The following is a 24,762-nucleotide window of genomic DNA, read 5'->3' as shown; positions in this document are numbered from 1 at the left end:
CACACCTGGGGAGTTTCATCACGTTTTTTAAACCATAATGTGTGGCTAAAGAAGATTACATTTGAAAACTGTGATGAAAACCCATTATTAAATAAAGGATATAGCTTTTTCTTTTTTTTTTTTTTTTCTTTCTATGTTTGCTTTCAATCAGCATTCTAATTCTGCCTTTATGTGGAATTCACTCCTCCATTTATATGGTAGGGTGATTTAATTTTTGGTCTATTCCTATTTTGAGAAAGAATGCTCCTGCATACATCCCCAAGATCCTCTTTCAGCAAAGACTGTGATTACAGAAAAGTAAAAGCAGAGATCTTAGAACTTTGTAAACAAAATCAGAGGATGAATTAATGTTTAAAGCTGGCTGTGACACCGGACTTGCAATTCCCTTATTATTTTTGGCAGCAGCACGTCCAAACTGCCAAGACCATTCTTGGAAATCACAGCTGTGATGTCTATAATAGCTGAACTACAGGAAAGCTGCAGTTAGGTCATACTGCCTTGTCACCGCACATGAATAGTGCAAGTGATAATAGTTACCATTACTGCCTACTCATTTGGCAGCCTGTTTTGTTCAGTTAAAACAATTCCAATTATTAGCAGCACGATAAAATTGTCTGCTGAGTGCCTTCCCTCCTGCTTTACATGGTTGACTCAGGTAAGGAGCATGGTGGGGGCAGATCAGCCCCTGCTGAATCCAACTGGGCCCCGTGGACAAGGGCAGAGAAAGGTCATGGAATGGGCTGGGAGGGGAGGTAACCAGGTTACCTGGGCTGGCACCAGGTGGTTTTTGGGGGCCACCTGGAGAAGGAGAAGTTTCAAAGTGAAGCTGGGGAGAGGCCAAGGCCAGTCAGAGCCATCAATGGAGGGGTAGAAGCTTGCTGAGCTCTCTGTGCAGTGAGCACTTGAGTGCATTTTCATAAGCAGGAAAAGGTCTCAGGAGTTTATTGTCAGCCAGAGCTGCTGGTCAAGGGGGAGGTGTTAAAATTAAATACTGAGCTGGAAGGGTATTGGGGAATTGACGTGGGCATTTTACTGTGTTTTAGCAACCTAATTCTCAGAGTAAGTTATATAGGGAGCTCTGCCAATTATTTTCAAACAGAGCTTGAAAAGTGCTCCTGCCTGAGGTAAATACTATCAACTTCAGAAGAGCTCAACTGCTGTTTCAGAGCACTTACATAAACATATGTTCCACATCTACAATTATTTGTTTTACAGGATTAAATTTCTTTTAGATGCTATTAATGGTTTGGAAGACCTGTGCCAGCCTCCTGCCTGCACAGGCTGTTTGACCACAGGTGTCTGATTTAGAAGGTCTGCAAAACATCTACTTTGCATGTTCCTAAGCGGTCCAGGAGCAAATTGCTTGATAATGCTGTTACCAAGACAGGCCATATGTGGTAAATGACAGAAGCCATGGACAAACAAAAGGTTGTAAAAGCCCAAGTACTTGCAGTAGTAGGTAATGTGATGCAAGAATTGTCCAGAGCTCCAAAATATTTTCTCTCTTGTTAAAGGTAGTGACCTGCTTTATTTATTTATTTATGTATTTATTTTTGGCTCAGTTTTCTGCTTTTCTCAGCTGGTGCTAAAATGGTTTGGCTTAGCCTGAGGGAATTGCTGCCCCTAGACCTGGGAATTGGATTTTGGCAGAGAAGCTGGCACAGGTTACTCGCAGCATGTTTGGAGCTGCAGCCAGTCAATGGGGCCAAGCTTGGGGCAGTCAAGCTGAATGCTGAAAGACACTCTAGACTTAATCTCACAGGATTTGGGCAGGAGGGAAAAAAAACTTGGAAAACAAATGATGTGTCAAAGGTGGAAAAGAACTTCCTTGCTCTTGGCAGGTAAACAAAAGAAATCCTGATGCAGTGTTACTAGAGTATAAGTGTAATTTTTTTTTTAATAGTAATTCTTTTGGCTGTACTGCTGCACCAACAACTCAAGAACCTGTAGCAGACTTATTTTTCAGTCTGCAGCAATTCCTAGGTTTATAAATCCCTGCATAATGTGATTGAATCATGTTTTAAAACAATGAGAGTTCCTCATCCCAACTGCTTTGTCTGGAAGATTGATCCAGATTTTTATGCTGATAAGCATGAAAGCGATTTTTTTTTTCCTTGCCCAGCTTCCAGTTCTAGCTGATTCATTATGACTTTGGATTTCCTTGAATTTTACTTATGCCTTTGAAACATATCTTCTCTTATCTTCTTGTTTTCCCCCTTTCAAATTTGGCATGACAAAACTGTCCAAGCTCTTTTAACTTTTCCAGTCCTTTAATCATTTTTCTGTTCTTCCTCTGTATCCATTCTAACTTACATTACTTTCCTCAGAATGTAAATGACCAGAAACGTAGTCCAAATGGTATTTCAGTGAAGTCTTTAGCAAGTCTTTTTCTCTTCCAAAATTATCTTGCCTAAAGCATTTTCTGATGTCATTAACTTCTTCCACACCTGCATCACACCAACAACTCGCAGCCAAATGCTGATTGACAAGTGCAACCTGATTTTCCTCCTTTTAGCCATCTCTTTGACGTAATCTCTGCAGAAATATTCTGTATTCTTGTTACTGATCTCTAATCATACAGTGATTAGGGTTCAACCAATTCCATCTCTTAAACTGTAAAATGTCTTCCCTTTTTTTGTTTTTGTGAGAATGTGTTATTGCCTCTTGGCATAGAAACTCAAGAGCTCCAGTCATGTTGGGCACCATTCTGAAAGGTCATATTTAAGGATAAAAACATAGCGCTCACTCATTGACCAACTAAAACATCCAAGCTTTCCTGAGACTCCTATAAAACCTAAAATGTGGCCCATGCAGGTTGGTGATCTTCATTACAGCAACAAGACAAACTCTGACATGGGTTTGGTTGCCAAATCCACTCTTTTGAATTAAAGTCATAAATAAAAAGGCAGAACTAACATAATTAAGTTGGACACAGTACTCAGACTTACGAATATTTTATGCATTTAATATGTGCAAGAGCCAAAACAAACATGAATTTGAATATAGTAGAAATACTGTAGAGTGAAGAGATTCTGATTGTATACACAAGTTAATCCCTGATTTTTCTTTTGAGTAGGTGTTTTCAAAAACAAAGGCAGTGTTAAAAACACCACTCCAAGCTGCCATACTAGAAGATGATCTGGAAGCTTTTCCTAGAACTTTATAGTGAAATGTTGAAGATCTTGCTCTGATCCCAGAGCTATTACTAGCTAAACCAGACTTTTTATCAGGTAATTTTTAGTTATGAGGAAGAGGCAGATAAACATACAAATGGCACACTCAAACAAAATACATTTAATTGCAAAAACTTGAAGTTATTCACAGTGTGTAAAGTGGACTATAGCTAAGCCAAAAAGCCATGTTCTATTCCCTAATAGTGACAGATTACAAAAAATTACATTTCACGACTCCCACAAGTCTACATCTGATATGCTTGCAGGGACTAAACACAAGTCACTCCTCAGAGAATATTGAGTTGTGAGGGATGCTGAAAAGAATGTGGGATGGAGGAGGCATGAGAAGATGGAGGGAAGAGCAGATGATCTTCTCTCCCTGACGAGACGCATAAAAGCTGAACAGCCCCATTCTACACCAACGTGTTTTCAGTACCTACATATTTTCAAAATGCATTAGAAAAGGATTGTTACTACGTCTGATGTGTGTCACCAAAGCACAGCTCGTCAAGGAAAGAAGAGATTCAAACAGAGCCTGAATACAGAGAGAAGTGTGCTCTAATCACAGCCTTGTGCTCCTTCCGAAGCTCTGTGCCATCTATTCTCCTTGGTATTTCTTGTAGTTAAAGGCACTAATGATACTCCTAAATCTTACCCTTGCAGTGTCCAAAGACAATGTTTGCAAAGTATTTTGATGGCTGAGAATAACACCAGCTAAACAACATTTTTGCCACTGGAGCATGTGCACTCAGATGCTTTGATAATAGAAGAGGTGGGCAGCTCTCTGTACTAGACAAACAGCCTTGTGAAGAAAAGTTTATCTGAAAATTTAAGAGTTTTACCAGAGCTTTACAAATTCAAATTCACAGAAAGCTAGAGAATAAATTGCTGCATAGAAAATGAATAACTGAAGTGCTGAAATAAAACGTTTCTAATGAACAGAAATGCTATGCAAGGATGGTTTGGTGTGCCAAGAATTTCTTGTATGAGTTACTGAAGGAGTAATGTAAATAAAGACAATTTGGGCTGTAACAAGGAAAGAAAGAAAGCAAGAGATGAGATCAAACAAATATCAAATGTCAGAAATGTATTTAAAAGCCACAATAATTGCAATATCATCTTGCAGGATGTCATATATCCATCTAGGCTGATGAATAACTAATTAATATTGTAATGCTAGAAGCTAAAACAATCCCAGACAGTGACATGGGTGAGGTATCTTTACATCTGGAAGAGAAATATGTGGTGAAATTAAAAGTTTTTCAGATCAGGCAGACATCCATTATGCTCAGTGAAGTGCTCTTATATTATGCTTCCTTGAAATTAATTTTTGGCTTGATTTATTTTTAAAATAATTTTATTTAGGAGGAGTAAATTTTCATAAAAACCCCATTCCACTTTGAGTATCCTGAACCAGCTCAGTCTGTGACTGAGAATATTTTTACTGTAAGAGAGTCCCTTTTTGAGGAAGTTAACACAGGATTTCCAGTGACCCAGTTCTGAGAGGAGCATGATTTTTATACAACCTTAATCCATCCATTTAAGCGATGTGGTGTCTACTTTTAATGGAAATTTAGTTCTGCAGCAGACTTAAAACTTCCAGGGAAGAGAAAAATTTCCTTAAACGTAGACACACAGAAGTGAAGTGTTTAGATTTGAAAAGACCTTGGAGTCCAAGCATTAACCCAGTGTTGCCAAGTCCTCCACTAGACCATGTCCCTAAGCACCACATCTTTTAAACACCTCCAGGGATGCTGATTCCACCACTTCTGTGGGCAGCCTGTTCCAGGCCTTGACAACGCTTTCCATTAAGATTTTTTTTCCTGATATCCAATCTAAGCCTCCCCTGGCACAACTTGAGGCTGCTTCCTCTTGTCCTGTCACCTGTTACTTGTGAGAAAAGACCAACCACCCCTGGCTGCACCCTCCTTTCAGGGAGTTGTAGAGGGTGATAAGGCTCCCCCTTGAGCCTCCTTTTCTTCAGGATAAACAAGCCCAGCTCTCTCAGCTGCTCCTCAAACCCTCTGTGCTTTAAACCCTTCTCCAGCTCTGTTATTCCTCTTTGGATGCATGTAATGCAAAGATTTATAAATTATGATGGTGGGTTTTTTGGTTTTTTTTTCATTTTCTTTATGTTCAATAGTCTTTCCAGGGTGCAGTGCTTTACATCTGAAAGTAAAATGTTTAAAACAGATGAGAGGATTTTCATTTTGTCTTTTTCACTTTATTGGCTTCAAAGAGAGTGTGGGATGACCTGCCTGGATAGGTTTCTAAATTACATATGAAAATCTTGTCTCAACAGCACCAATTGACATAACTTCATAAAAAAAATTGGATTTACAGAAAATATATGGTTGCTGAACTACTATCTTTTGTATGAATATCTGGCTAGACTGAAAATTTGCTGTGATAAATCCAGTGTGCTTTAAAGTGGATCGACAATACCACTTGGCAAATCTCCCCTACTAAGCTAGGATTTTTTTTTTTCTACTGAGGAAATGGGGGTAAGGGAGTTCTTTTATTCTTAAACATGTTGTCCAGAGTCCACCTGGCTGAGAAGATGCTAGGTAGCTCATAGTTTTTACAGGTCTCCACTCTGAAACCTCCTGCAGGAGTCAAATACCTGAGGTTCTACTTTTGGGTCAGTTCAGAGCTGTGAGCAGAGCCTACAGCCCTGTGCTGAGCAGCAGCTCCTCACCACAGTCAGGAGCCACCATAAATGAAGTTTTTTAGGGGTCCTGTAACTGTCCCAGATCTCTAGAGCTGCTGTAACTGACTGCAATTTCCACAGTCCTGGGAAGGATCTGTTCCCTTACAGTGCATCTCTTTTGAAGGTGTGTGCTAAACTTCAATAGAGAGTGTATGCTATTTAGTTAATGTCTCAAGTGAGAATTTTGGAAACTGGATATAAACCTTTCCTGATCTGTGCACAGTACACAAAGGACTGTGCCAAATCTGAAATTACCATGACTAAACAGCTCTGTGTTAATCATCTTGCAAATTTAATTTTAATATGAGAACAAGAGAACTTAAACTCTTCTTTCAGGTCTCTGAGGGGTTCTTTTTTGAACTTTTTGTTCTCTATTCCTCCTTTTCCCTGTTCTGAAGAGTGAAAAAAGGACCAGAACAGTAGATTTCATTTGGCTATCGATCCAATGTGCTAATGCTTCTACCGCTGCCATTAGAACTCCTGTAGTCGGAAAATAAAGAAAAAGATATATTCTTCTTAAATTTCTCCAGCTGGTCTGCTGGGTTTTCTGATTGCACATTTTTTCTGAGTGATAAAGACTACTTTTATTTGCACAATATTAAAACAAACAAACAAAACCCCCACCCTGAAAGGCAAACCCACCAGAACCACTTTTGGTAGCCATAGGTGTATAAAAGCAGTGGCTAGCTGTGCCACCCCCATACAGCCCTGGTGTAAAACAAAAGTGAATAAATATTGGTTTATCCTTACAAGGATCTTGTAATTTGTGTTTCCAGCACATAGCAGCAGAAACAATGCAAGGCTAAATGATTTAACAGCTAATAAAATAGTGACTGTCCAAACCACTTGTACAAATAAAAGGTTTGATCAAGTTCTCACTGGGTTTTCTTAGACATACATCCAAAAATGCAATAAGAATTCTGAAGGGAACACATAGTGCTTAAAATACCAATGCAAATTCAAAGATTCTGTTCTGCACCTGTGCTAAAATTCATGCTTGAGGCAATGCCATGAGAGAAACATTAGCTACTGGCATGCATCAAAATGAAAACTTTAGGCTTCTATTTATGCACATTGATGCACGGTACTAATGCGTTATGTGCATCTAAAAACAAAAACTATTTTCTCTTCTCTTTGAATGTGTGAGGCCGGGAGGAGCAAAGAAAGCCCTGCCACAGGGAAGAGAGTTAGTTGTCTTGTGGTTTTGTGGGGTTAGAAAAGATGGGGCTGGATCTGGGGCTGGCCCCTGTGCTTGGGGTACCAACCCAGCAACCCCTTGTCCTTGTTCCACCCCTCAGCATGACATCCCAAACCCCCTGCTGACATGATTTTGGCATTCTGAAACACAGAACAATAATGCCTTGGAATAGCACAGGGAAGGGCAAGCTTATTCCCTGTATGATCTCCTTTATCTGTGCCTTTTTTTATTTTTTAATTTTTTTTTCGCCCTCTATTCTTTTTCCTGGGCTGTTAGGGAATTGGGAATTGTGGTTAAAGCTGCTGCTTCAGGCTGATGCTTCAAATCCAGCCCAAGCTAACAATGGCTGTTTCAGTGTATGTAAAATTAACTTTGCCCTGGTTTCAGTGGATCCTGGGCTGCACCTCTTAAAATAATTGATAGTGCTGCCAGAAGTCTCAGCAGACAAGCGAAAGACTGAAGTTGTGGTGTCCCCAGAGATCTCACTGGAGATCTGAGCTGAATCATATGCAAGGGGGAATGGGAGATAGTTGTGGAGCTCAGATGCTTTGGTCTACATACCTGTTTTGGAGGGAAACAAAAAAAGCAGCTCACACAGATATATTCCCAGGTATATTCACCAGGTACATGTCCTGTACACAAACACTCCTAAGAAAATTCCTAAAAGCTTGTAAAACAGTATAGCTTGCTGTTCAGATATGAACTGGCTGTGTAATGCCTCACTGGAGGTCTGATGAGAATGCTGCAAGTGTATTTTACTGATTACTTCTGGCTTTATAGAAAAGCTAACACTTCCTTTAGTTTTAGGCCATAATGCTATGTTCAGCTCTGCAGGCCATGGTTTCTGCCCCATCACTCCAGCCACTCTGCTAAAATCTTTGGTTAATGTAATTTTACATTTCTCAGAGGATAAGAAAGGGTGGAAGAAAGCAGCAAAAAGATGTAGGGTCTAAAAAAATATGAAAATAACACTGAACCAAAGCAGCACCACCTCAATGCCCCTTCCTTAATGGTTTAGTTATTAACCATTTATCTGAGGGCTAGACACACAGATGGCACAAATTCCCCACCAATGCACAGTACAGGATAAAGGTCATGTTAAAATAATGTATTATCATAAATTAACACATAAGTTTCCCACAAAGTTCACTCAGTTTGTATGAAATTGATGTATTAATTTATTAATATTTATTAATATTAATTAATATTAATACTGGAGCTCTTACTGAGCTCCAGTAAGAATTTGCTGTAGGCAGTTTGTCTTTTATTTTCAGGCACATATAATTGTGGTCAACAGCAGGAACATAAAAATGTTTGCAGGTAAATTTTACTCAAATAAAAATCTCAGCAACTTCAAATTGTTTGAGGATATGAGGAATATATTTTAAATGTTATCTAAAGAGCAGTTAAACATATTTCAAACTGTCCCATCTGGCACAGCTGTAAATAACAATCTGTTTCAAACAGTCCTCTATTGACTGTGTCAGCAAATGTTAGGATTATTTGCTATTAACTGACAATTTCATCTTTGAGTGTAAAGTTCTGCAGCACTGACACTAGTGCATATATCATTTCTTGCAGATCAGTATAATGCTGAAAGAATCTTTGTGCAAACATACTTAAAGCTCTTCATCTTTATGTCTGAAGATGTTGATATGGATGGAGTTAGAGAGATTTATCATCATCTTTGCTTTGATCGCCTATCCTCCAAAAAAAAGCAGTAAGCTGAAAAATTCATGCATCTGGAGAAGTAGGGAAGACGTTTTCATCTGCCACTGAAAGCAATCACTTAGGCATGAGGGGCTGCCTGACTTCTGGATGTGAGTGGGTACAACACAAATGTCTCACAGATATTATGTGTGGCACAGTGGTCTTTCATCAGAGCAGAATTTATGGGTCTTTCATAGCTACTAGATGAATGGTGTGTAATGTGATTCCATAAATTACTGTGAAAAGCAGATAGCAGCACAATAAAAGTAAATACTGACAGCAGGAACCAGTGTATGTTACCCTGTATGAACAAAGGAAAAAAATGGAGAGATCACCTCACTCCTGCTCATAAGGGCTTTAATACTGACCTCACACTAGCAGGGATTCCTGACCTTTGTTCCAAATGAAAATCAACATCTGGCCCACTGGGTTGGATATGAGACAAATACTATGTGGTAAAGTGTGTTTTATGAAATGTTTTTCATTTTTTAAGTAGCAGTTATCAGTTTGTTGCTTCTAGTTTAAAATAACTGCTTATTATATCAGATAAAGAACACTCTACCTGTGCTCAGGCCATGCTGCTACCTCTGCACAATGCATATAAAACTTTCCTACTTTCTAAGGCCAAAAGTGGACGAAAACAAAAGTGAGATGTTTAAGCACTAAAATTTACACTGTTTCTTAAAGAAGAAAACTAAACTAATTGTCTCTTTCCAAGTCCTGAAAACTTATTTGTCCTAGATTTTTTTTTTCCATGGGGTTTGGTAAAGAGAAGGTGCTACAAGTGTTCAGTAAAAGGCAGAGTAAAGTGAATGTGAAAGCAGCACTCAGACCCCAGGTATTTCAAAAGCTGCTCTGAGAAGAGAGTTTATCTAACATCTCCCACTTTGATGTAAAATTACCGCCTACTCGGTATGTTATTTGTGTATTCAAAGGCACAGTTACTTGCTTGCCTTTCAAACTGATGTTTTAACTCTTTTATTTGGTGTGCAAGCCCAGCACAGGAGATGTGCTGAGAGTCAACCAGGTTCAGCATTTTCTTGTATGTCACTGGCATTGTTTGTTGAGATCTGGTCTGTGCTGTCTGTGCAAAAAATACTGGCAGGAAACAGTGCTCAAGTGTCAGTGAAACAACTGGGCCAGAGGATTCCTCATTAAAGCTAATTATGCATGAGAAGGACTTTGCTTGATTGTCAGCTTGAGTTGGTAGCACTGACAGATTGGGGAAACCAAACCAAATTTAACTTGCAGATAACGTATACTTTACATGGAAATAACTGACAGACAACAACTTATAAAGTCCTTGCCTGCTGCTTTTATGACCACTTTGCAGACAGAACTATCATTTAAATGGAAGCAGAAAGCACTGCCACACTCTCCTGAAGATTTCATTGTGATCGAGTTAAATCTGTTTAGAATGGAATAGTTGAGTACAGAACACTTCTAAATGCATCATGAAAAATGTTTTTTATAAACATTAATAAATAATTAAAAAATAAATAAACATTAATAAACAGCCCATCCCTTCTGTGAATATTTAGTGTCTGTGAGGTAGCCAGTTTTAAGACAGACTGGGTTTTTTTGTTGTTGTTTGCTTTATTTTAAAGCAGATGAATCTAAGAATTTTCTTCCTAAAGTTAAATCTTTTGAAACAATTGCATAAGCAGGAGGAACTTCATATGAGGACTGCAAAACCTAACAAAAACCCCCTTGCTCAAAACCCAGTTCCTGAACCCTCCTCCATGTGGGATATAAGGGTAACAATGTCCCAGCATCCCTCCAGACCCCTCCATGCTTCAGGGTTAGAAGGAGAGCAGATTCTCTGGACCTTCCCACAGCCCCCAGTTCTCTTGTTTCACTCTATGGTTTGTAGCAGCGTTTCAAATACATCAAACTGGTGCTCTGAGGATGAGAAAAGAGATGCTAGCAAATTTCATTTCCAGCTCTGAAAAAAATTCTGTGATCCAATTGAATTCCATAACTGCATATCAATTGTTATAAAGGCAAAAAAACCCCCAACAAAACACATTAAGAAGATTCAATAGAAAATGGAATTGGTTTTAGGGATAAATAAATGCAAGTTAGCTATGAAATGTCTTTGTTCAGTGGGTTTGAAGAACAATTGAAGTGCATACTTATTCAACAGATTTTTTTTTTAAAGCTTTCAGAAATGACAAACATTAGAGTTGACTGAAAGGCAAAATTACAGAATTGAAATTTATGGTGTATATATATATATTTATATATATTTGTGATTATTACTTAATAAGATGTATTCAGAAGTAGTAAAGATGTAATATACACTGAAAATAGTAGACATGGAAGAAAATTGCATCAAGAAAATTAGTTAAATTGGATTTCAAACCATCCATTCCACAGTGGAAATGAACTTAGAAGAGAAAGATATGGCTTGGCATGCAAAATAATTATTTTTAATGTGTATATGCATTAAAAGGTTGTGTCAACATGCAGGCACAACTCCAGTGACCTTTCCCAGTAGGGCATGGGGAATTTCACCATCAGACTGCTGCAGGCTAATTGGCACTGCTCTCATTTTCCAAAAATAGATTAGTAAACTTTATTCTGTGTTTGCAGAACCCGTTTTCTCTTGGACTATTGAAAAAATTTTTAATAAGAAACCTTAAAGTGCATTTATGAAATGAGTCAGATATTTTAACTGGTGTGTTGAAGCAATTAAAAAGGGACTTATCAAAGTGATGTGTCAGTGGCAGAGAGAGCTGGCTGAAGAGTTCACAAACAAAACATACTCAAGTTTGGTTAAGCCCTTGGAGGGAATATTTCATTTACTTGAAACTTGAAAAGCATAACAGTAATTTTCTGAAGATACCTATGCCTCCAATTCTATTCTCCTATTTCAACACAGTCAATAATTTGGTTTAGGTTAGACAAACTGCATAAACTCTGTTAAGTTAAAAAGTAATTGACTGAGGGAAAATGGTTGGTTGCTTTTCCCTAAGTGAGTCTCTCATCTGGGCAGCATGTGTACAGTCAATTCCATGAGCAGAGGGTGAGCCATGTAGGGATTTCAACCCCTCTGACAGCAGGCAGGTTTTGACTTTTCCATTTCCTCCCTTCTCCCCAGGAACAACTGGCAGGACTCAGTCTGTGCCATGCCAACACCTTCAACCTAAACCTTTGCCTTCTGAGAGGACAGAAAGAACAGACCTGTTTGTTTCTGGTCTAGGAATGGTCTCTTCTCCTACCTCAGGCAAGTTCATCTCTAATTACCCAAAACTATCAATCTCCATTTCTAAATACTTCTATGTCAATTACCCTCAGCAAACTGTTCTCCAAACCCAACCTCATTGTACTGAAGGCTGGATATGTTCTTCTAACTTCATGTTGTGTTTGCTCTCATGGCAATATTACCCTTCAGCTAAAATATTATTTTCCCTTTTCTGTTTTTTGCTTCAACTGTAAGTTTGTTGACAGATTCCTTATCTGCCAAAGCTCTTACTTTGGCAAACTCAGTCATTCATCAACCTCTTTGCAGTTGTATGGTCACTTAAGAATGGATTGACAACAGAATTACTGAAAGCATTTTTCTACCTGCTATTTTGCATCCTCTTCTTTCAGAATTCTGCTGTGGTGATTGTTTGGTCCAAAAGACTAAATAAGCTCCTTAACAATTTTCCTAACCTGATTCCCCTTAGCCATTCTGTCTCTTGTTCTATGTTCCACATCATCTCCTCTGACTGAAACGAGGCACAGAGTATCTACCCAGTTTTTGGACTGTACCCAGATTATCTTTAATGTCTGTCCTCTCTGCATAGTAACTCCATCCTCCTCCCAGTTTACTTTAATATCCTTTGCCAAGTCTAATTTTCACCATAAGTCTGCATTTGTTAATTTCTAACACACAGCTTAATTTGATGCTCAGAACTTTTCTTGTTGGTTCTTCATACCTAACATCTGTTTTCGTTGCCACTGTTCATCCTACTGGGCAAGCCTATTTACACATTTAAAAGAGCAATCAGAGATTCAAACAATGCAGAAGCACATTTCCTAAATGTGATACTGCACTGTGCTTCACAGCTTCCAGGTCAGGTTATTCTAGCAGCTGGTTTTTGTTGTCCTAAAGAAAACTCTCATTAGACAGATGCAACATTCCCTTGCTTACTTAGCATTGCTTAGTATGTACCATTTTCTATGTGCCTTTCAAGCTATATTCTGGGTGAAATACCCATTTGTGTTCTATAAAGATTTATGTGGCCTTATGTAGCTTCTATATTCACTCCTAAATGATGATGAAATGAAATTTTTCTATTTACTCCATGGATGACATTTATGGACTGAGCAAAAATGAATGTGAACTACTCCGGTAATTCAGAAGAAAAACACAACAGTAGTGTTGGTTTCCTCATGGTAGACATAATTTTTGATAAGGTGGTGTAAAATGAACACTAACCAGAATTTCAGCAATAAATAAACTTTTACAACAAGGACAGTAAATTAAGCTTAGTTGTATTTATGCTAACACAGAAGTTTTCAACTCAGTTCTGTACATGTGTTTTGCCAATTTCATTCCTCATATTCTCCACCCGCTCCCACACATCTAATAACTCCTTATTTAATGTTGCCTTTTGTTGTCTCCCATCGTGTTTCTCTTTCATTTCCTTGACTTGCCTCTTTTTACCTACTGCAGTTTTGTTTCCAGCTCCTACTTTCAGAGTAATTTCTTGCTTTGGCTGACCGCCATCATAAAACTAAGCAGGTTTTGCCTTGAATATTTGGTGACAGGCAGCGTGGAGCACTGTAAGGTCTGCTGCCACCTCGGTGTGAGGGGAGGGGAAGCGGTCCTTTGCAGCATCTGTTGCCTAGCAATGTTCCTCAGGTGCTGTTAGCTGTGCTGCATTGTGATCAAAGCTGGAAAGGCTGAGCGTAAGGGAAAGCGAAAATGGGCTTGGAAAAAACACAACAACATTCATGATTTTTTCGTGGCAGTGGAGTGCAAAAGGCTTAGCTCTGCTTCCCAAGTGTGCAGCAATCCTTGGAAGAGAGAAAACAGCGTCAGCATCCAGCAGCTCTCTGCTGGACCACGGCTCTGTCCGTTCAAGAGTCAAACTGATGCAGCTCAGCCTGGATTTCTGTTTTTTTCATATCGCCTGAGACATTTTCACTCACCATCAGGTGGCATTACAACCAGAGCCCAGGAAGGCAGCATGTTTCCTATGGGATGCTTTGGTGGGATGGAGCACCCTGAGAAGCTCTACTTTTCATCCAGGCATTGTCCAAAGATCCAGGCATGGTTTTGCATGTACCAGACCATCACTGTGACCCATCTGAGCTATTTCATGACATGCCAGCTCATTCACTCCAGCCCCTCACTAAAGGTGGGAAAGTTCCCAGTACCTTAACACTGACCATGTTGTTTTAAGGCTTAAAAAACGCACAGAATAAATATTGTGTAAGAAGGATTTGTTAATATAGATGATGCACAAGTTACTGACACTGATGCCTGGAGAGGCTACCTGGAGCAGAGGCTGGACAGAGTTAAAGGAATAAAGTGAGTATTTATTAAAAGGCCTTCAAAGGATACACCCTGGGCAGCACAGGAGCCAGGCCAAGGCTCCACCCAAGGTGGACACCCGGTCACGAGTGTTCACACTTTTATAAGTTTTGTTCCATTTACATATTGGGTTAATTGTCCAATTACAGCTTCAGGTAATGAAGTCACATCCTCACAGATTGCCCTCCTCAATTTGCTGTTTGTACTTTTTGGGCCTGAAGCTGCAATGGTTCTGGGGCTAGAAAAGGATTGTTTTGTCTGACCAAACTGTGAGGAGAACTTGCTAACACTTTATATGAAGTTCAGAGTCACACAATAAATAGAGTACAAGTACAGTACAAAATTTGGAAAATATGAAAGCTAAAACTTAAGGCATCAACATGTCAGGCTAGGTTTTATTTGTGAGATGATAGTAATAACAACACTGCACAAACTTAGATGGAGTGGTTAGTAGCATTCATAATGTTAGGGGGAAAAGGAGATTAATCATCCTTGCAAAACCAATCCTCTCAGTGACATGATCAGGATATCTAGAATTATCTAGATTAAGACAGTATCGCCCCAGCCTAACAGCATTTTCCAAAATTGTGTTTGTAGTTTGGGTGTTTGGTTATTTCGGTGTGACAGAGAATTAATTTATGCATTCATACAAGTGTTTTGTCTATGAAGTGACCCCTGAATCGAAACATGAGCATGTACTCTGTTGTTAAAAAATTGCATTCTCTTTGTGGTAGATAAAATTCCAGGGATAAAGATAAGTATACCATCCTAAAGACAAAACTTCTCAGAAATCCAGAAAGGTTAGAGTACAGTAGCTAAAAAAAGATCTCTTGGTAATTTCTTGTCTTTAAGGCTCACAAAATAAAGGATTTCATCACCCTGTCTTGCAAAAGTGTGAGAGGGAAACATGGTAGAAAGATGATTTTGAATTGCACTTGAAATGTTCAGCACTGCTAGAGTTAAGAAGATCCTAACTAACCAGCTGCCAAGCAAGACTCTTCAGTGTTTTTGGAACTTCACAATGACATTTCATATACCATGCTTTTGGCATGTGAACAAAATCCATACCCTGCTGCTTCTCCCTTTCCTGATACTTCCTCAATTAGAAAGATCTTAGTTATTTGTCACGGTTTTATGTATTATATTTCAGAAAAAGAAAATGAGACTTTCAGGGAAGGGATAATTAGTAGCATTCTCACCCAACTCCATGTATTTTCAGACTTCAGCCATTCTATATTGCATGTGAGTTTCAAGTTTAAACCGATCATTTGTTAGATAAGATAATCTTTTAATAATAAGAAGAGCCTGATGTTTTGTTGACTGGAGAAATTTTAATTGAAAGGCTTCATTTGCAACAGCCTTTTCCTTAACTTTCTGAGCTTCAAAGAACAGTTTTTCTGTCTGTGTTTCCTGTCTGGTTTGAAGTTTTCTCAGAAAAGGATTTCTACAGTTCTTCACAAGAAAGCAAGGGAATGAGCCTTCAGAAGTAACAGATATAGGACTTTTCTTCTGAAGATATTTTCCTTTGCAAGGCTGGAGGAGGGAAAGGAGATGGAAATGAGATGGTAGCAGTCGAATTATGGTTGGAGTTGGTCAGAGTCCCACTGATCCCTCCTCTGGTTTTGGACTTTCTTGAACTTCCACAAATATGCCTTATAAATCAATAAATTAGTGAAGGTGTTTCCTCCTCTTTAAACTCTGTGAGGGAAAACATTCATCATCTCCTTGCTTTTAAAGGCTTGCTCTTGCTGGCTGGGAAGAATAAAATTTCAGCTGTACCCTTGGTGGCTGCAAAGGAATGAGATTTTGGAAGAGTGGAAGAACAAAGGCAGTGCTTGCTGCAGAGCCAGAGGTAGCAGAGCAAGGCTTGTTCACTGGGTTTTGCACAAGAGCTGTGGCAGCAAGAGGACAACATTTTCCATGGGTGAAAGGTGTGTTCAGAGACTTTACATAGCTGGCCATGCTGCCCATGGTGCCTCTGTGAGTAGTTGTGAAGCCTAGTTGATCATAAGTGCCTTGTCTTCTTAATTTTCATCTACAAGCTCCACTGAATCTTTATTACCCTGCCTGAATGCTTTTCCGCTTTCTGAAGAAGGGCAGGGCATTACTTTTACAGCCCAAGTGATTTTAAAGAAAGGATTGAACTCAGGTCAACAACAACTCATCCATAAGAAGTGCAAGCTTTAGGGAACTGAAACATAAACCCTATCAGAAATGGCACAACCACATAATTCAGTGCAACCATGTGGACGTGGAAAACTTTAAAATTATCAAATTAATTCAAACTTTCGCTCTTCCTCTGAGAGGAAAGCATGATGTTATATTTCTTTGCTAGAAGCTTTTCTCTTCCTCTTAGTGCTGAAGAAAAGTGAGAGTCTGTTGCATGCTGGAAGAAAGAGATCTCAGTATTCACTGCTGAGTGTGCACAGCCTGTGCATTGCTGTCTGTGAGGAGCAGGGCTTCATTAAGGAATGGTAGAAGGTGACCATATGGTACCAAAGTATTTTCCAATTTTGTTTCTGCACTTTCTTCAAAAGCACTTTTTCTAGATCTCTGCCTCTTACAATTCTCTCTCTCTCTTTTTTTTTCCCTGCTAATTTCTTTTCCCTGTTTTTATTTTTTTTTTTTTTTATTTTATCCCCTCCTTCTACAAGGCCTTCCCTCACTTTTTTCTCCTTCCTTTCTGGTCCCTGCCCAGACTTCAGGTTCTTATGTGTTCTGCCATTCCCTTTCCAATTCCTGGCCCAGAAATCTGTCAGGTGTGCTGGAATGCTGCTGGGACAGAACTGAAACAGTGGTAGAGTAGGGGAAGGAGTTAAAACTGAAGACTGGGAAGCATTGAAACAGAACACAATAGTTATTGTGCTAATTTTCATCTCCATAGCAACACTAATGCAATGTTTTTCCCTCACTCCTGGAATTTCCCTCCTATGGTCTCCTCCTGGGCTCAGCCTGGAGACCAGCACTGGCACAGGGACTGGGAGGGTGCCTGTGTGCCTTTGAATTGCTGGAAAATGGATGAGATTTGAAGAAATCAGTGTTAACCTCCTGGTGCAACTCTATGGGCTGCCCCTGAGGTATGGGACAGATCTGATCAGGAAGTTTGTCACCAAGGAACAGAAAGGGTCTTGTTCAGATGGTGATGGCAGCTGGTACATTATTCTGTGGGGAGCTTCTCACTGAGGTTCTGTGAGGCTGAGGTCAATGTTACTTTTATAGGTGACCCCTCAGAGAGATGCTCTTGCCTTTGAATGTATTATCCTTGAAATTTGGGTTTAGGTCATCTGAAGGTCTGAGCAAATCGCATAGCAAAATATTAGACATTTTGCACTATTTTCAAAGCATTAATAGTGTAAGATTGATTAATGCAAACTGAGTATCTTAAAATCTGTAGGTATCTTTACATATCTTAGTTTGGGTAATGTATCTTGTAGAAGCTGAAGGTGGCTGAAAGCTCAGAGCATCATTCAAACTGTAAGCAAACTACAATCTCAATTGCATTTTCTCTTATACCTGATATCTTGGTAACCATGCTTGCATTATAATAAGCTTTGGGTTTTTTTAACCCTCGTGGTACCATCATACTGAGCAAGAAAAATCTGGGAGGGAGGAGACTTTTTGATACTCCACAAATGCAAGTGTCCCAACACTGCTGAACACTGCTGTGCCATTTGGAGAATGCCAGAGGGCAAACTTTGAAGAGGCATAAGAAGTACCAAGAAGGAGAAGAAAATGTTAGAAAGTGCTGTTGTGACAGATGGTGAGATGGTAAGCTGTTCTCAGATGGAAACATGTTGAAGAGTTTTGCTTCTCCATTCTGGACAGCTTCTTGAGAACAGGCTCGGGGCAAAAACATCCAGAAAGCCTCAGAACAGCTTTAATGTGTGAGCTGTAGCTGCTGGTGGAGAAGAGTCAGTGAGCAGCTCTCTCAGCAGCTGTGGTGGTTGAACATGTTCTGCTAGCAGTGCTGGGTGTCCATGAAGATCCATCAGGAGTCCTGGCTGGAATTCATTGTGCTTTGGCTGAGAGACATTAATGCTGTCTACAAAACATGGGAATGCAATGGTGATCTTCCTAATAATCCAGCAGTGTCATTTGGAGCCAAACCAGCACCTACTGGGAGTCTTTTTTGTCAATGGACCTTGACTTCTCTTGCAGTGATGGAGTATCCAGGTGTTCCCTTCTTGGCTCCTGGCACTGTTGGGCGTTACCATCAGCTCTGGCACTGCTCTGGCAGCCTAGACTGAGCACAGAGCTGTTCCTTTTGAGAAGGTCTTTACTAATATTCCTCAGGTTTGGACTAAGATGAGATCTCCAGGAAGGTGTGTAGCTCTGCAGCTGGAATGCTGTGGTGTTTAAAATGGGAATGCCACACAGGCACCTCATGGAAACAGGGAGCTTGCAGGTAAACTGAGGGCTCAGTCAAGGAAAGCTGCAGGAAAGTTAACTCAAAACAGAACTCCTTTCCGTGTCAGCAGACTCTGAAGTTAAAGTGATGTCATTTTCAAGCAAGTGTTCCATTTTGCCAAAAGTTTATACTTACTACTGTTACATACCCTTCTTAGCCTGCAGACATGAGGCATTTCTATTAAAAAGAAATTAAAAAGGGAATAAACCTGGGCATCTTTTACTTCCTCCACTACCTTCTGTCCATCCCTTCTCCCATCTTTAAATCCCATAGCCTTAATACCCAAATTAGAGACCTTCCTCTCCCCACATATTCAGAGCCTAGAGCGTACATGTAGTTTGCAGAGCACTGAGTGGGCTTAATGTACCATCAGGCTGGAATGTGTTAGGAGCTAATTCTGGGATGCATGAGCACAGGAATTGTCATGGGAACACAGCCTATAATCAAGAAGGATAAAAATTCCAGTAGGAGACCAGGCTATGGGAGACTTCCATCAACAACCTTAAAGAAAGAATTATTTTGCAATTATTTCAAAGGAGACACCATGCCGTGAAAACCCTTGACAAAGCAAATTACCTGTAATTAATAAAAGAGGGAACTTTAAAAGAGTAATTTCTTCTAGTTATGTCCAAAGACATAAACCTTCCCTTCTTCTAGACCCAGTAATGAGAGAAAAAAAATAATTTGGGGAATCAGTTTCCCTCTGACTGAAACCCAGCTAGTAAACATTGTGCAAAAATATATTTTTCCTTTTTTTTAAAAAAAAAACCTGACAGAAAGGAAGGTTAGAATTAGCCTACCACATAGCCAGATGCTTCCTTTTAATCCAGTTTCCTTGGGAAATAACAGTTACAAGATTGTGCCATTGTCAGTGCCCATAAGCTCCTTTTGAACTCATTGCCCAGTTTCAACTATATTTACAGAGATCAAGAGTCCCTTTGCCTTTGATGAAAACAAGCAGATACAAGGCAAGCCCCTGTTAATGGAAAGGCCACAGCATGTGTTCAACATATTATTAGACATTAGAGGATCTGTCTGAGGGAACAGAAGGACTGAAAACTTTTGTAAGAACAAAAACTACAGCAAGCAAGCTTCAGAAGTGTTGCTGCTCAGATAAGTTTTTGGGAGTTGCTGTACTAAGCTCTGTGATACAAGTACTTGTAATTGTTTTCTAATTCCAACCTGTGCAGGGCCTCCTGATAATTAAAGTGTCAGCGTTTCAGTGATGAAAAGCCACATTGAAAATCAATGTTCAGTTGCCATTGCTGCTTGCAGAGAAGAGGGAAAGGTCTTGTGAAGGTCTGCAGAACCAGCTGTGAAAGCCTTCTGTCAGCTTGGTGGGAGGGGAGAGCTGTAAGACCAAACCACCATTTGCGAATTCTCGTCCTTTAAACTTGTGGCTGGCTATAGAGAAAATCAGAGGCATGCCTCTTGTGTGGAGGCCTCCAGAACTGCATGTCCTGCTTAAAACTTATTTGCATGTGTTCTGCCTGTTCCCATACCAAGAGAACAGACTGAGTAACCCTGGCTTGAAGCTGCAGGGAAGCTCCTCACAGGAAGATCTGTCGGTTCAAGCAATGCCCCATCCTTACAGAGCTCAAGTACTTTTTACTGTTCAATGTGTTTTTTGTTTCCAGTTCTTTGTTAATCAGGGGAATGTTCCTCACCTTGCTTTATGAGTCAGGACAGTGAGATGCAGGGAGACTAGATGGTGACACCAAGGTCACACATTTTGGCAGAGGATGAAGTTAAACCCAAACCCTCTGAGCTGTGGGCCGGCAGTGACTCTGAGAGCTGTGGGAAGGGGCATCCTTGGGCTGTCTGCAGGATGTTAAGCTCTTCTATGTGCTCTCTGCCCTTTTCTCTTCTCAAATCAGCTCTCTGATTCCTGCTTACAATTTCTGACTCTGCTTTGGCATGTCAGGTTTCCCAGAACTGACCATTGTGCCATCACTTTTGATTGAGTATAACCCAGTGTAAGACTGGGTATTACAAACCTGCTTACAAAAATGGCTTGGTGCCTTCCCTTACAGCATTCATAAACCATGCCCAAAAATACTCCAAAGTAGTTGCTAATAGCCTAGATTGATTCTGACTGCATAAAAGACAAGTAATTTCAAATTATGAAAATTAACTACTTACATAATTTGATTTATTCTGTTACAGTCTCTGTGAGGATTTAATCATGGTGCCTTATCCCCAGCTCTGCTGCTGCTGAACTGACAATATATCACAAGTGTGATTCAGAAAGGTCTAGCAAGAATGCTGGGGTGGTATGAGGGAAAAACAGGTAGATGATATAGCAGAAGCTTCAGTCTCTGGCTTGCAATTATTCCAGCTTTTTCTCATCATCTGTGTTTATCCTATTGCATTTTGATTTAGAAGCTTCTTTAGGATCATGTTTAATATGTATATTAATATGTATATTTGCAATCTGGTTACAATTTTTATTGGAATTCCTGGCTCAGAGTTGCTGGACTTTTGCAATCCATGAATGATTCCTCTGCCTTGGAAGTGACTTTTGTGTACCCACACAAACAGGCACTGTCCCCAAACCCATCCCAGCTTCTGCCTCTTGCTAAGGAAGATGCATCCTGCAGCCACTGGCAGATGCTGGCATGGAGCACATTCATAAGTCCCTGACAAGGAGCATAAAGGGGTGGTGGTGGTGGTGTGTCTGTGTCTGAGAGGCAGCAAGTTCACAGCAGGAAAAGCTGTTTAAATAAGGATTTAATTCTGTAATCAGACACAGAGACCCATGGCACAGTCTGTGGTACAGCCTCCTCCCTACCACAGAGAATCTAAATCTGAGAAACAGAGACTACACTATATTTATAGAAATATTTCTATCTTCACAATTTATTTGTTAAGGTATTACCCTGATAAGGTAATACCTACTATCAGAGGTACCCTATTTCCTTCTGATAGGGACCTTTCTACCTCCCACTGGCCTCTGCAATCACTCAGCTAAAATGGGGTAAAAACCACACATACACACACAAAAACATTGTGACTTGAGCAAGGGGTACTTAGAAGTAACTTGGAACCTAAATTTGCAAACAAACCTGAGGGATAAGAGTAGCTAGCTGGATAACCTTCCAGAAGGCAGAAACATCTTTTGAATCAGCTCTTTAGTTCCTTTAAGGCATTATCATCACTTTGATCTAAATTGAATTGACTCCAAGCCAGTTTATTGTAATGTATGAGCTGCTCCCCTGTAGATGCTGGAGATGAGGCTCTTGCCTGAGAGCTCAGAGTGACACAGCTCTCCCTCAAAGGCACCAAATGAGAGGTGAGAACAGATTCCTGTAGTTCCCTCCACTACAGAGACAGAAGAAAAAGTGATTCTCACTTTCAGGCTAGGTTTCAGAGGTAGCTGAGGATGCAAAGAAAGAAAGAAAGGTATTGTTTACCCCATCTCTACACTCAACCACAACTACCTTCTCTTCCCTGGCTGGAGGTGTCTGTGTCTGAGAACAGTTCTGCCCACAAGGCCCACTCCACCCCTCCTGGATATTTCCTTGTTGCAATTCAGATGTTTCTGAGCTGGCAATGACTGCAGGCAGGAAGAGTCTGAAGAAAAGAGTGGCAAAGTCTTCTTTACTGGAAGCAAGAGCAGTACTTCTTGATCCTTGATTGCTACAGCTCTTTAAAAGGGAGAACATCCAGCAATTGCATTTGACAGGCGTTGGGTCAGAAGATTTGTAACAGGAAACACGAGGGGTATGATCTGTTCTCATTACCACAAAAAGAAGATTTTTGTTTCTGTCAGGACAAACAAGTCTTTTATTTCCTGTCTTCTTTTATTACTTCACCAATTTATTAAATTCTTTATTTTTATTTTCTTAATATCCCTGCAATGCCTTAACTTTTTAGGTCAGTGACTCATACCTACAGCTGCATAAGAGCAAACCTCTTCATATAAATGGCTTAATTTCCAGGCTGACCATGTAATTTTATCATTCTTCAAATGATCTATGCTTCTCTAGATTAAATGGATGAGTTTCCAGAAAGTAAATGTGTTTGGGCTCCACAGACAGAGCTTTATGTCAGGTTCCTGCCAAAGAAGTCTGCACAATATTGTCTCAATAAAAAATGAGAAAATAAAAATCATTTAGTCACAGGTGTACTACACATTAAGATGCAGAAAAGGCATCATTAAATTATGCCATTGCATGAGTAGTTCTCTCAATAACAGTTAAAAGAACAAACTAGTTGGTCACAACAAAAAAAAACAAACCATGCAGCTTTTATGAAAAGAATTGGCATTAAAAAATTCAGAATTACAGTTCCATGTGAAATAAGTTCTGATGAATTGAAGCTGCTCCTGAAGTCACCAGTGGTCCTTCCTGTGTAAATGGTGCTTCATCCTATATGTATTTCCAGCACATCTCTCTATCTTCCTAACTTTAACTTAGGCTCTACACTGTTGCATTGAATTTCAATCCAGATTTCTGTGCCACTTCCACTGAGGTACCTCCCAGAGGAAGGTACCTCTTCACATCTTCACTTCTTTATGAGAGAAGTGAAGATACATGGACTGTTCCCTTCTTCCTTGGTTACATTCCTCTTTGATACATGGAAATCAGATTTCAGCAGACTGATGCCTTCAGGTCAGAAAAACGGTTGCTTTGTCATCTTTCTGCATTTGATTCCATTTTAATTCTATATTTGCTCAGATAAATTCTGGCCAAACCTTTTTTCCAGTATCTCATAAAGAGCTTTTTCTTGTGACTTTTCCAATGGAGCAGAGATGAGCAATTTCTAACAAAGCCTTTGACTGTTGGGAGCTGATTGGGTGTGTTGCAATGGCCCTGGGAACAGCAAAGGGTCACCAGTTTATACTCACCACACAGCCAAGAATTCAGCAGCATCATTGCTGTGTTATCTGGGGAGATGAGGGGCAAACTCCCTGACCTCCTATGCCAGCCACAGACAGGGGCCTGCCTCTCCCTCTGAATCAATAAAATGTCACATTTCCAACCTCACAGACTGCAGTGGGATGGACATTCAGTAAAACTCAGGTGATACTGCAGTAGTGGAGACCACATGAGTCTTTAGAGAGAGAGAAGCATCTCTGTGGGTCTGCAGTGGAAAGCATTTTCCAAAGAGAATCAGGACCCACCCTCCTCTTTCTCCATCCTTGCCTCAGGATATGTCCAAATCAAGCTGACCAAGCCCATTACTGCAAGTGGATGCAACACAGACCTGAGTTTCTGGTGGGTTGTTTTTTCCATTTATCTTGTGTTGCATCCACCAGCCTTCACAGATAGGCATCAGCAAAGAAGAATTTAATGGGATTTTCTGCAAACACATATTGAAAGGTAATGAGGAGTTTGCAAAAAAATGTGTTCCTCTCTTCATATGGACATAAATCCCTCGATTTACTTTCTATACTCCTTGATTCCAGCAGAGGTCAGCTCTGCCTGTGTTGGGGATGGATAAAGCAGTTCAAAGTGTGGGTGCCTGCACACCTTGCAACACAAAGCTCTGCTTTTCCCACTGCCCCTCACAGCACTAACTTAAGCCCATTTCAGGCCCTTCTCTTAAACGGAGATAAAAGGGCTTTGAACCAGAGCATCTCTGTCTTCAGGACTGCCATAAAAAATGGTTAGAGAGCTCCTCTTGCTGCTGCTCTGTGGCTCCAAGCCTGTTTGAGAACAGCCTGTAATGAGCAGAAGGAGCAGAAGACTCTGACAGTGGTCCTTGGTGAGGTTAAAACTGTTGCATGATGAGAAACCCCCAAAGAGCAAGACTTTATCTCTGGACTGTGCTTTCCAGTTACTGAGCTATTATGGAAACAGAAATACTGCCATCCTGTTGCAACTATCTTCCTTTACTGCTGTATCAGGATTGTTAAAAAAACCCAAATCTCTGTGCCCAATAATCCTTGGTTAAGGTTTGTTCTGGCATAAAATTCAGTGTATCTGCAAATAATTTCACTTCTTTAAATGGCATAATTTTGGTGGACATATGGCCCACTAAAATTATTTCCTCTATCAATTGCAGTGGTTCTTTAGCTCTTCAGAGCAC

At 40.0% G+C, this 24,762-nt stretch overlaps 1 protein-coding gene and 1 long non-coding RNA gene across 3 annotated transcripts in view; one reads left to right on the top strand and one right to left on the bottom strand.

Moving 5' to 3' along the window:
* HTR1F (5-hydroxytryptamine receptor 1F) overlaps positions 1 to 24,762 on the bottom strand; it is a 103,434-nt gene that overhangs the window by 69,176 nt on the left and 9,496 nt on the right. The gene's annotated exons all lie outside the window — the stretch shown is intronic.
* The window catches only part of LOC111942591 (uncharacterized), a 105,608-nt gene that overhangs the window by 73,967 nt on the left and 6,879 nt on the right, over positions 1 to 24,762 (top strand). Inside the window, exons 6-7 of the long non-coding RNA XR_002870607.2 lie at positions 8,663 to 8,901; positions 11,895 to 12,020. This is a non-coding gene — a long non-coding RNA (uncharacterized LOC111942591). The remainder of the gene's footprint in view (positions 1 to 8,662; positions 8,902 to 11,894; positions 12,021 to 24,762) is intronic.

This window comes from Cyanistes caeruleus, chromosome 3 (assembly GCF_971803275.1).
Source record: "Cyanistes caeruleus chromosome 3, bCyaCae1.hap1.1, whole genome shotgun sequence".
In the NCBI taxonomy this organism is placed as follows: domain Eukaryota; kingdom Metazoa; phylum Chordata; class Aves; order Passeriformes; family Paridae; genus Cyanistes; species Cyanistes caeruleus.
This window is presented reverse-complemented; position numbering and strand designations above follow the sequence as displayed.